Below are 12,248 nucleotides of genomic sequence, written 5' to 3'. Positions count from 1 at the left end.
ATCAACAGTGAAGAACAGAATCAAGTTTGTGAAACTATTGTAATTTTCCTCATGTTCATTTCCTTAGCAAAATATTTGTAAGCCTTCAAGTAGACCCTGATACCCCTTTGGTACACCACTGGTTTATACCTACTCACAGGAGTTCTCTGTGCGTTGCATTCAGCCTAATTCCCCATCCCATGCCTCTCTTGAGCTTGCCATTTTGAATATAGGATTTCTGCAGGCAGCTGTTTACACGATTTGCTCTGGCTGGGACCCACAAAATCCGCAGGCTCTCCCTGCCTGCCACCTCCCGCCGGAGAAGTCGAGGCAGCGGTTTGCACTGAGGTCAGAGGACAAGCAGGTGTTGCTGGCAGGGCTAAAACTGCCATGCAGGCAACGTTGCATATTTAACTGTAAGGTCTCTGCTGGATTAAAAAGGCTCCAGGTGAGGAGAGAATGATCAATAATTACAAATATTAAAAGTGGTGCCTTCTCTTTCTTTCCTACATTTTTCCCTTTTCTTCTTTGCCTACAGGACATGAAGCATCTGAATCCCCCAGACGATTGCTCATGCATTTGCATTTTCATTTGCTTGGTTTATAGCAAGATTGTTCCAGCTTTTGGGAGGGGCAGCTATCAAAGGCATACAGACACTGCCATTGTGTTTCATTGTTCCAGTCCATTTTTCCCTGTGAATGCAGGTGGGAGTTTTTCAATGGGTTGGTTTTGTGGTTTTGCTTCCTCTGTCTTCTAAGCATTTATAACCCTTTTATTGTCAGACTTCAATCATTTTTGATAGATCAATATATTTACTTCAGTGATGGTTCATCCTACAGTTGTGCTTGGGTTTTTTTTTCTTTTTTTTGCTTTGTTTATAGTGGTTATGAATAGATTTAGTGGGTTGTATCTGTGCTCTACCTCTGTCGTTGCGTGGGGATCAAGTTGCTTGATCTTGCCCCTATACCTGTACGTTTAGAAGGAATACAAAGTGTTTACATTGGTCTGCTTTCAAATCTACTTGTTTTCCCTTTCTTCTAGATAGACTTTGAGCGACTAAAAATGCAATTTTTGGTTCAGAAATGTTCTTCTCAGAAACCCAAAGTACAACAGCTGGTGTTTCGTGTACGCTCAACCATTTGGAGGGAAGGGCTCTAGGAAACCACTCCAGCAGACCCCAGGAAACCACTCCAGCAGACCCCAGCAATCCAGAGGGTTTGGGGAGTAACATAGCAAAGCGTTGTTGGACGGTAACATTTATTCAGACAACTCAGAAATGAGGCAGGTCCATGGGAGTCCTGAGGTCTTTAGCCAAGAAGCTGTGAGCGAGCCGAAGAGGAGAAATTCTCCAGTCCACATCTCACTCGTGTTCCCAGGCAGCCAGATGTGGGCCCAGGACAACTGTTTAATGCAGCTGTGAAGAGAGCTCAAATGTGTGCAATGTGCACATGGGAACTGGGTGTCAGCACCGGTATAATATGCTGTGCCCTGGCTGGCTGTCAGAAGAAGGAGGTGGGTGAACAGGGCCTGCTGCTCCATAGTGAAATGGTATGTCCATGGAAGAAGAGAGGGCTAAATGTACTCTTCCATCCTCAGGCGTTTGGGTTTCAGGATATGGTGGCATATGTGCCATTTGTTATACAATTGCCCCCTTCTCCCCCTTCCAAAAAAGGGAGCAACAAAAGTGTGTTTGTTACAACTCATAGTACGTACAATGTGGTAAATGGAAAATAGGTCAACTAAGCGTGCTCTTACTAATATTACTGTTTGAAACTTGATCTGTGACTTATGACTGCACATTAAATATTGGGAAAATTCCCTGAATGTGCATGGATTTCAGCAAGGATTAATAATTTAAACCAGGTGAGTTTATTAGCTGTTTGTAGGATGTTATCTCCATAGATGCCTTACCAGAACCGTATACATCCTGTTTTTCAGTACATCCATTTTTAGGCTGAAATAATTTGCCATGTTATGAAAGTCGTGACTCAACTACTTCTCAGCAGCGTGTTGTCCATTTGTAACAGCAGATTTTCCTGGAAATCATTACTTTGGAGTGCTATTGTCAGCTGTACACATCACTCCTGCTCCTCTTGTCCTTTGTGGTGCAGGTTTGCCTGTTGTTAGCGCGGATGTTACCGCTGATACACAAGCTATCAGGTTTTTCCATTCTTTTTTCTTTTCTATCTCTGTTGAATTGCAGTCTCCTTTGTCTTCTGCGTGGTGCATTGAAAGAGGTTAGGAAATTTATCATGGTTATTTTTAATGGGTTTTTAAAGTCCGGCATGACACAGATTGAATTGATTCAGGAAAATTTCCTGGAGCTGCAGTGTATTTTACTATTAAAAATATTTTTATCATTGCAATTCTTCTGTAAGAAAATACATCTATTTTTTTAATTCTAGTCCTATAACAAAGCCCTGCTTCCTAATGTTTCCACATGGTCAGATATTAGCCATTTCCCTAGATAATTTAGTTTGGTCATGTGTACAGCTAGCATTTTTATTGTAAAGAATTCTGTGAGTGGTTTCATGATAAATGCATAAAGCGTTGGGAAATGACTTTTATTGGGCTTAGTGTGCATTTAATAATGCATTAACAAAATTAAATTATTTTTTGTGTATGTGTCTAGATCTTAAGGATGTATAGAAAAAGTACACACTACCATAGATATGCAAGGATTTTTAAAAAATTAATCTTTCCTGTGTGCATTTTGTATGCTGTAGCATAAAAAAAATATATTCCCAGGAGCTCAGTAGGTGGTTACTATCCTTTTTTCCTTTGTTTCAACATATTTTTTTTAAGGCAGATCTGGAAAGAAAAGTGAGTCCCAATGACCGTCCCCCTCGTGGCCAGTCTGGCAAACCTTTTTTGCCTGAGTAAAGCTGTCCTGTGCTGGCTGTGATCTGTGTCTTCATTGCATACAAACCAGATGAATGGGTTGCCCATTGCTTCCCGCTTGTGAAACCCTGCTTTCATTTGCTTAAACTTCAGATATCTTCAGGCTGGTAGCCATGACCAAGTCAAAGTGTCTTGTTCCTTATTCAGCAAAAAGGTGTATGCGTGTGTAGTTACACAAAACTCAGTTTGCCTTACTCATTTCATCATGTTATTTTTATCATGCAAAAAAACCCAGTATATTGAGTCCTACCTATTATTGAGGAATTAAAATATTCTAATATTAAGACAGTATTATTTCAGAAATGCATGCATCTGCATTAACATAAACAGAGCAAAGGAATAAAAAGGGATGGTGTGCAATATACTGTAACTCTCTTATTGATTTAAGATCAAAATGCCAGTAAGGAGGAGTAGATGGAAAGAAAATTATGTATATGTTTATTTCAAAGACATACAAAAATAAAATATGGTATCATCCACCACTGCTGATTGTATTTACAGGAGGCAGATGAGCTGTCTTGCCTACGAAGAAATCAAAGATAAAGTGCAGATTTAAAACAAACAGAAACAGCCTACTGATTTTGAATGCCTCTGTTCTGAATGCCTCTTTTGAAGAGATGTGTGAGGACACGACTTTTCAGCAGATAGAGATACTCAGTCTTTTCTGAAAGCCTTTTCTTTCCTTCAGGGCTAAAATGGCTAACCAAAACCGGAGATGTGAAAAACTTTAGTCACACTTGAGTCCTGGCCATGATAAGTAAAGTATATATGATATGAAGGTTGCAGAAATGCAGACTTATGGATGGCTTTTCTTTGTACCCTGATGTCAGCTCTCAGGGAGGAAAAATAATACAAACCTCAATTTTATCATGGTCAGAAATGCTTTGAGAAGCAGAATTCAGATCACACAGATTTTGTTGTAGTCATCTTGAACTGTGTTTGCTTATATGAAGTTTAGTGATGGGCGTGTAACTAGCAACTTTCTTACACTTGTGGTTTTATTATAGTCTGTTTTATAGCATGCTGTATCTTGCGATGTCATAGTAGCAGAAATTATATTTAAATCCTTTGACCTCCTTCCTCTGTTTCATTTTCTCCATACGGTTACACATATGCTCTCCTCTTTTTGTCCCCTGTCCCCAAATTTTCCTTGGGGCATGCACCATGACATGCAGATGCTTTCCTTTTTTTTCTGGGACACTGAGGATCCTCCCTGGCTTCGTGGCGACCTGTTTGGATGGGTCCCCCTTGCTTTGCTAGAAAGCAGCCCTGTGCTGCATGCCCCTCTTCTACGTGTTCTCTCAGCCACGTTATTTGATGTAGCATCATAGTCATATCCCTCATCTTCTTCAAGTGCGCTGCTCTGATTCCATTTATCTTGTACGAAATGGCTGTAGCCCTGCCAGGGTAATACTGCCTGTTGTTTCCCAGAAATTGCTTACCTGTCTGTCAAGGGAAGCTGCTTAGCTGCAGCTCCCTTGCGTGGGAAAAGAAGATAGAGGAAAGGCTGCCCTTGTTTAGCCCAAGTAACATTGTCTGCTTATCCTCCTCAGCCATCTTGTAGCCTTTTTTTTTTTTTTTTTCTTTTCCCACCGTACTGATAAAAATAGGTAACACTGTTGAATGTAAATAATAGATTTATACAAATCCATACAAATGAACACTGTGTAGACGGTAGCAAGTAAAGTTTGGAGACACAAAGTTTGCTGTCTCCCAGAGGTAGCTTTCCCTAGAAAGAGTAATCCAGTGTTCTGGAAATAGTAACCTGGTGGTTTTTCTCTCAGGGTGTACGGCAAAGGAGTACGTTGGTAGTGCACTGGGTGCAAAGAGCCCGAGATGAGACTGCTCGCACGCCATGTCTTGGAAACCCACAGAAAGGCCAGGCACAGAAATATGCTGAAATCCACAGGAAACGTCTGCTGCACCATCACATGAGGTCGGTCAGGCATACTGTGCTTTAATGAGCGCAGACAAAACAAGCTTTGGTGAAAATGTCACAGTCTAAACATGGGTAACAAAACACAGACTAATGCAGTCCAAGCTTGGTGGGAAACACCATGGGAAAAGATTTAGAAACCTTCTCCTGGTAATCTTGCCGAGGCAAAGAGCTATGAGCACTCTCAGTGTCACCCAGTAAGCAATAGCACCGCACACGCAGGCGGGAGGAGCGACTGGTTTCTTGTTAATATCACAGTACTACTTATTTCCAGTAGCATCCTATGAAAGCAGTACCCTATTTGCAGCTTTCGTTTCACATTAATGAAGTCGAATACTGATGTAGCTAATCAGCGCTGGCGGTGTGATGCAAGCACACGGAGTGGTGGTGGTGGCAATCATCTTAGCCCAGTTGCCAGGATAAAAATAACCCCCGCCAGGCTTGGGAAGTGGCAGCTCCCCTGCTGCAGAGGAGCCCAGCCTGGGATCCCGGGGCTCTGCGCTGCCCTGGTGCCCGGCTTCTCCCGCAGCCCACCTGGAGCAAGAAAAGAAACAATTCTGTTATCCATGTCCATGCCCTTTGCTGCTTCTCTTCCGAACCCCTGAATGTGGGCATGAGTTTCTGTACTTGTGCTTGGATCTGGACTCAGATTTCCTCAGAAAAACAAATGGACATAGACTGCCAAATATGCTTGTATAATTCAGAGGTGGTTTTTTTTCTCTTCATGGCACTTTGTGAGCTTAATTTAATCCCTGTCATTCCTTATATGTGGGTAAATGTCATCTACTTCATTTCATGAATGAATTAACACAGCCATGCAGAGTCTGCGTCTCCTGCATTGCTCACTTGGAGAGGGGGAAGGGATTAGTTAATGTGTGTGGCACCCTCAAGTTGCTAAACCCCAGCTGGGGTTAGAGATGCCCAGAAATAGATCTTGTTTGCACCCTCGTGTAAGGTACTTGAAAGACTCTACCAGCTCTGTACCTTGTAGTGGCCCCAGTCAGCCCTCCCTCTCCTTATTGTCAACCCTAAATATATTACTTTTGTACCACGAGTCTCTCACTGCACCTGACAAGGGAGGAGCTCCTTTTAAAAATAGCTGTGCTTTTAGTGGTGGGGAGAATATAAATAATCCGGGAATTTTCTTCCTTTTTTGATACTTCCTTAAGCATGTCAGAAAGCAGAGGACTTTTGTCAAGGTGCAAGTTTGAGATAGCGCAGAGGTTCTTGCATGTAGAAGATAGCATTTTTAATCCCGGGTATGTGGACAAAGGTGGATGCATAGTAATACAGAGTGGCACAGAAAGTGTGCACGAGTGTCTGGGCGCCTTGTTACATGATATTTTGAATACGGTCAGGAATTAAATTAATAGTTCTCTGTGCTTATTTTAAAGCTTTCACAACATGAAAAGAAGCGTAGTTAACTGAGAAAGGAAATGAGGAACAATTTATTCTTAAATAGGAATCACTGTGGCCATGTCTTCTTTTTCATGAGTTTACACAATGGGTTGGATTAGTCTCTGGCTGAGGCATATGTGTGTGTTGGTAGAGCTGTGCTTCAAAACTGTTCTTTGTGCCTGAGACTGCTCAGTGCTACTGGGGCTTCATTTCTATGTGCAATACGTTCACCTGTTTCTAGGGTGTTGTGGGGTACTTTTTTTTGGTGGTGGTTTTTTTTTTCCCCCCTCCCTCTTAAGCAGTAATGTGCATTTCTCAGTTCTCTAATCTGGAGATGCCCAGATTGTCAGTGCTTTATAAAAATAGTCCAGGAAGGCACCCTGCCAGCTAGAGTCACAGCCTGGGACGCAGGAGAAGTGGCAGAGGAGTTGGCTCCCAACTTTCCAGCAGACTTCCCCCTGCCTGAAGAAAGCTGGCATGGGATTTCCAGGTGTAAATGGTGGCTGAGGAGCTCTGTTCCCACAAGGAGTGAAGAAAAAAAAGTGATTGCTGGCAACCTCCAGCTCCTGTGTTCCTGCCTGTGCCCCAGTCCCTCAGCTGAAAATGGAGAACTTTGTTTTCTCCACTGGTTGTTGCTCCACGTTATTTAAACTGTAGGCTCCACGGGCCTAGAATAAGCCTCTTATGTGTAACTCTTGCCAAATTAGGGCCCGGGGACCTTGGAGGCCTCTAGCTGCTAGTATAAACCAAATAATAATGGGACTCACGGTATGTTACTTATCACTTAGTCCTACAGAGTCTGAATTGCCTGCAAGAGCTGGAAGGGGACAGTGCTCAAGACAAATCAATTTGCTGATCTCTGAAATAATTAAGCCAGAAATTCCAGGCTTGAGTCCTATTTTAAACTTTAAGCAGTGTGCTATTCTTTTTTTGCATTTCTCTGCCTGCAGTGAAGGGGTGTCTGTAAACAAAAGAGGTAGAGTGATTGAGAAACTCTTTTTTCTTTCTTTTTTTTTTTTAAGGAACTATCTCCTAAGAAAATTAGCCTTTTCCCTTGTATTTCTCTGTTTTTGCATACCTCTCCTTTTTTCCTGTGTTAGTGTTGTGGGTTTTTTCTTTTTTTTTGTTTGTTTTGCTTTTGTTTTGTTTTTGTTTTTTTTTGTTCTTGCTTTTCCCTGAGGAAGATAGGGATGATAAAATTTTCTGTTTTCATTTAGATTTCCAGATGATCTTTGTGTACTTTACCAGACTGCAGCATAGAAAACAAAGCCTTGTTTATTGCCTAACAGCATATATATGTTTTATGATTAATGTGATGTATTTGTAATACATGGGACTGTTAATAGATAGGGAGATCAAAGTCTTCTGTGAATTGACAGCAGCACTATAAACAAGGTGAGAGGTTTGCAGGTGTTTCCCACACGGGTGTTACACAAAAACATATGGCCTTTTGCCATGATGTACAGTGTGCGCGCTCCATCTTTTCCTGTGCAGCAAGGCTACGTTGCTGTGAGCTTTGCTCAGAGAGCACGCCCGTGGCTCAGGATGTGGGGGATGCTGTCGGCAGCGGATGACCATGCAGTGTGTCCAGAGAAATCTTGGGGGAACGGAAAGGATAATGCTAAATTGGTCCTTCAAATTAAAAGTAGCTGATCGTTCTGCTACATTGCGTGAGAACAGAAATCTGCATTCCTGGGTCGGTGGGAGGTCCCTGGCAAATGTTGGAAAGGGAGATGGTGTGCTTGGTGTTGCAGGAGGGATGAGGCAGTCCAAGCTGCCTCTCGTCTCACTGCTCCTACCTCAGCTCATGGTTGGGACCAGCAGCTCATCTCTCAGATACCTCTTACCTCCATGGGGTAACTTCTGTGGCCATGGCCATGGCGGGCACGAGGTGGGGGTTCAGACATCTGGGCCACACCTCTGCAGAAAGCAATGGTGGGGCACACACAAAACAGCAGAAATGATTGCTGGATTGCTGCTTATTCTTGCTGATAAAAGAAAAGAGGCATTTGCTAAGTGACTAAAAATTTGCCGAGGGGACCAAAACATCCTGGGTGAAACCTGGACATGAGGCAGAAGTCTCTGTCCCTTTCATTGATTGCCCTAAGAGTGGTGCTTGTCTGCTCTTACGAACCAAACTGCTGCAGCTGAGTGTGTTGGGTGCTGTTATTAAAACACTCTGAATATAGACTGACTTTTTTTCTTCAATATTCTGTAATTTAACCACCCCTTTGATCTGCAAGCCCTTTGTTAAACGCACTGGAGGGCAGCCTGCCTTTCCCATAACTTGTGGGAGCAAATCCATGTCCTCTGTCAAATGCTTCTGGAAAACTTTTTGCCTGGCCCTCCGGCTGCCCGCTTCTGCACCGGCAGCCCGCTGGGCAGATGGCTCATTGTCCACCCTTTCAACTGATGATGGAAGCTGTCCTCAGGCTGCTGATATACTGGTACCAAGTCTTTCCTGCCTCACCTTCCAGTAGAGCTGCTGGTGTAAAAATGTGGACTTTTTTTTTTTCCTCTATTTTTGAAGGGCTGCAGTTTAAACTGAAATTTAGTAGAAATTGCCCTCATGGAATAGCTTAAATAACTGAGGTCTCATCTACACTTGAAAATTACACTCATACGTGGGTCATGAAATTTATTTTTACCGGTATGTCAGTGTTACAACAGGTGCCCACGTGAAAAGAGTTGCATCGCTCTGAGGATGCCGTACTACATTCATACATTCTTGTTGCTGGGCAGGAGTCACGAGCATATGTATTACATCCTGAATGCCCTACATGAAAATATTACAAAGGGTTGGGTCAAGCAGTGGAATGGTACTGTATCACTGTAGTTAAAGGTAGGACTTTTGTGTGTGGACAAGCCCTGTGAAAAGATTAACCTAGAGAAAGTTAATAAAAAGTGCTGTCCTAAATTATTCATGAATCCATTTGTAATGCGCTTGCCGGGAGGCTTTTGTTTTTCTCAAACTCTTATTTATTAAAATCTGACAAGAATATCAGGTTTTGTTCAATAATAAATCTAGGTCTATGCGAGGCTGGTGATATCCACATGTAGTAATACAGAATCAAAATGAAGTTACATGGTAGGGGTGAGTATGTTATTTACTTGGGAAGAATAGATTATTATTCAGGAGGATTTTATCTTATATTTGCCATTTTGGAACATGTAAAAAAAAAAAAACCTAGTTGGGAGCTACCTTCTTGGTTTGTGACTGAGGCCTTGATCCTTCTAAGGATTTTAAATATGTTGAAACTTAGTTAAGCATATTTCTGGTGGCTTTGCAGGTTCTGGACCTGTGTTTGCTAAATGAAGTAGCTCAGATGATCGTGTTTCATACTTAGCTGTTCTTGTCCTTTTTTGCTTAACTTCAAGGGAAGATCATGGAAGTCATGCTCCTAGCCTGTGGATTTTTGACTTACTAGAAAAGGTTAGAAAGATTATATACAGAAAGTAGGAGAATGGAGGAAGGCCAGGTAGAGAGCTTCTACTGTTTGGGACACAATAAAAGATGGCTGTCTGTGTGTGCTTTACAGCAGTCATTCCTTAAAAGTAAGCAGAACTTTGCTTAAAAAGCAGTTTACGATTTTTTTCAGTGTTTTCAGTTTATTAATTTTAGGAGATTTCTTTCTCCTTCTCTTCTTTCTCCTTTTCTGCCCTTATTTATAACTGGGTAAGGAAAGAAAAAACAGTACCTATAGATAGAAAGTTAGAGAAGAGTAAATGAAAGAGAAAGAGCTTAGCTGTGGAAGCAGAACTGGGAGTTCGGGTGACTGGTCTGAGTTGGAGGATGATGAATAGATTTGTTTGCATAAACTTGGCTTGTGAGTCACTTTCTCATAAAAGCAGCTTGAGTAGGAGATGCTCCTGTCCCAAATTTTAGTCCTGAATGCTTTCAAGCACAAAGTGCACTGTGACATAAGGGCTCCAACTGAGAGTACTGTCCTGTTATTCCAGTGGACTGGAGCTGGAGCTGTGCAGCTTCCCAAGTTTGAAATAAACTACAAGTGTGTCTGTGTATCTCTCTTTCTCTCACACATACACACACACATATACATGCGCTTTGCACGCTGTGCCCTTTTTGATGCCTCTTGGTGGTCAGGGTTAAGCTGTCTGGATAGACATAATCAGCTTCTGATTCAGATTTGGAATCTGGTGTTAGGGATTTGGTCCCTATGAAAATCTGTGTTGGAGGACCATCGCTCACTAACCATTAAATGAGGCAAGGAACTTGATCAACTTGGATAGGGGAAGAGAAAAGCAAGGTGTGAGTATGAGAGGTCAGTATTCATGGCTGATCATCCCAGGTAGGTTTGGAGCAGCACAGGTCTTCACCTTGGGAGCTTGCTTTGCCTCTCTAATGCTAGAGAAATTGTACAAAGTCCAGGCAAAAGGGGCATGTAGGGCATTATCCTCTTTTGCGACCAAAGCACTCTTTAAAAAGAGGCCTCAGCTCTTTCTTATGCACCTATTAGGATTCTGAAGAAAAGTTTGACTTTGCTGTGGTTTAGCAAACTGGGAGAGGTAAAAAAAGTTTTATTTTAACAGAATGTACAATCTGTATCTAAGGTTCAAATGGAGCCTGTGGGTTGGATTTGGGAGATAACAGTTACCTCTTGAAACCCACCAGAGAAGAAAAGAAATGTCTTCCTTCCTGAAGAAAATTATTTTCTGTTCTTCTCTGCCATTTGTTTGTTATGAGTTTTGGTCGTACAGGGGTCAAGGTGGACTGCGAAACCCTGCTTTGGAATCAAGATATTTGTCTGACTTGTTTGCCCCCGGTGAAATCAGTGCTGCTGCAGCTTCATTGCCATGGGAACCTCCAGTTACTAAATTTAATTCAGCTCAGGGTTTGCTTGTCTGTTCTGTTGCTACAATGTAGACAGGTGATAAGCAATATATTGATACTAAGCTATATCAAACCAAAATGATTAGGCATTGACATTACCACAGTATTACAGCATCTGTGGTATTGCTCTTGTGTTCTGCTCTGAGCTGCCCAGCCCTCCTGTGCCTGCCTCCAGCCTCCTCTTCCTCTCTCCTGGCAGAGCAATGGCAGCACCGCCTGCATAGTCTTTCTGGTCCAGCAATCAGCAAAGGTAGTGACTGCAAGGGACCTGGACCTCTGCTTGCTGATGTACTCCTTCCTCCCCCTGCAGCACAGCCAAGCACGGAGCACCTGTGGGCCTTGGGGGGAATGCTGCTGGAGAAGGGAGCTCTGCACCCCTAGGAATTGTGGGGTTGGGGGAGTCCCAGTACCTCTGTGGCATCCACAGTTTGTGAAGTCACCCAAGGACAGACGCTGGCTCTAAGGATCAGATAAAACTGGAAGCGAGAGATAAAGGTTGTACGAGCAGAGAGTGAGAGGCCCCAGTTTTCTTCTGAAGTTTTATTAATGTCTTTAAACTTGGTGGACTTTTTTTTTTTAGTGTTTCCTTTTTTGTTTCTTTTTTTTTCTCATTAGTTTTATGTAAGGTATAGATGACATCTGTTAGATGGTCATGTTTGTGGTAATGCAGAGCTTGGGGTCTGAGATGCACTTGATTCCAGTGCTTGTAGAAGTGGTGGAAGTATGCTTTTGCTGCATCCATGCTGGACAGACTTCTGGAAAGGGTCATTGTAGAGAGGGTTTTGCCATGGAAAGACATTTCATGTGGCTAACTGCAGGATAATTGATTTTGTAGGTCTTTCATGATTGCTTGGGTTGTTGGTTACTAATGTTTTGCTCCTTTGTAGTTTGGTTTAGTGATACTACATCACTTTGTACAGAATTCACAGTGAGCGCAGAGCATGTAAACCGTATGTTAAAATGTTGGCTGAGTATCGATTAATCAGTAAAAGGTTTTAAGCTGTTTCCTTTAAATTCCAGGACCATGCATCTTAATTTAATAGTTGAGAGGAATGGGGAAAGATACTGATTTACCCAAAAGAATATTTGGGATATTTGTTCATGGCAAGTGTTTTCAAGCCAACAGAGGTATTTTAGGAAAGGTGACGGTTCTCTAGTTGATGTTATCTGCTAAAATGACTC

At 42.3% G+C, this 12,248-nt stretch overlaps 1 protein-coding gene across 7 annotated transcripts in view; it reads left to right on the top strand.

Moving 5' to 3' along the window:
• TBXAS1 (thromboxane A synthase 1) overlaps window positions 1-12,248 on the top strand; it is a 246,993-nt gene that overhangs the window by 102,194 nt on the left and 132,551 nt on the right. Inside the window, exon 1 of one of the 7 annotated variants that reach the window (XM_064456639.1) lies at window positions 571-683. The exons of the other annotated variants lie outside the window; for them this stretch is intronic. The gene's annotated coding sequence lies outside the window, so the exon portion shown is untranslated. Of the gene's footprint in view, window positions 1-570; window positions 684-12,248 lie in introns of those variants that run through there. 7 annotated transcript variants of the gene reach the window in all.

Source organism: Phalacrocorax carbo, chromosome 1 (assembly GCF_963921805.1).
Source record: "Phalacrocorax carbo chromosome 1, bPhaCar2.1, whole genome shotgun sequence".
Lineage (NCBI taxonomy): Eukaryota > Metazoa > Chordata > Aves > Suliformes > Phalacrocoracidae > Phalacrocorax > Phalacrocorax carbo.
This window is presented reverse-complemented; position numbering and strand designations above follow the sequence as displayed.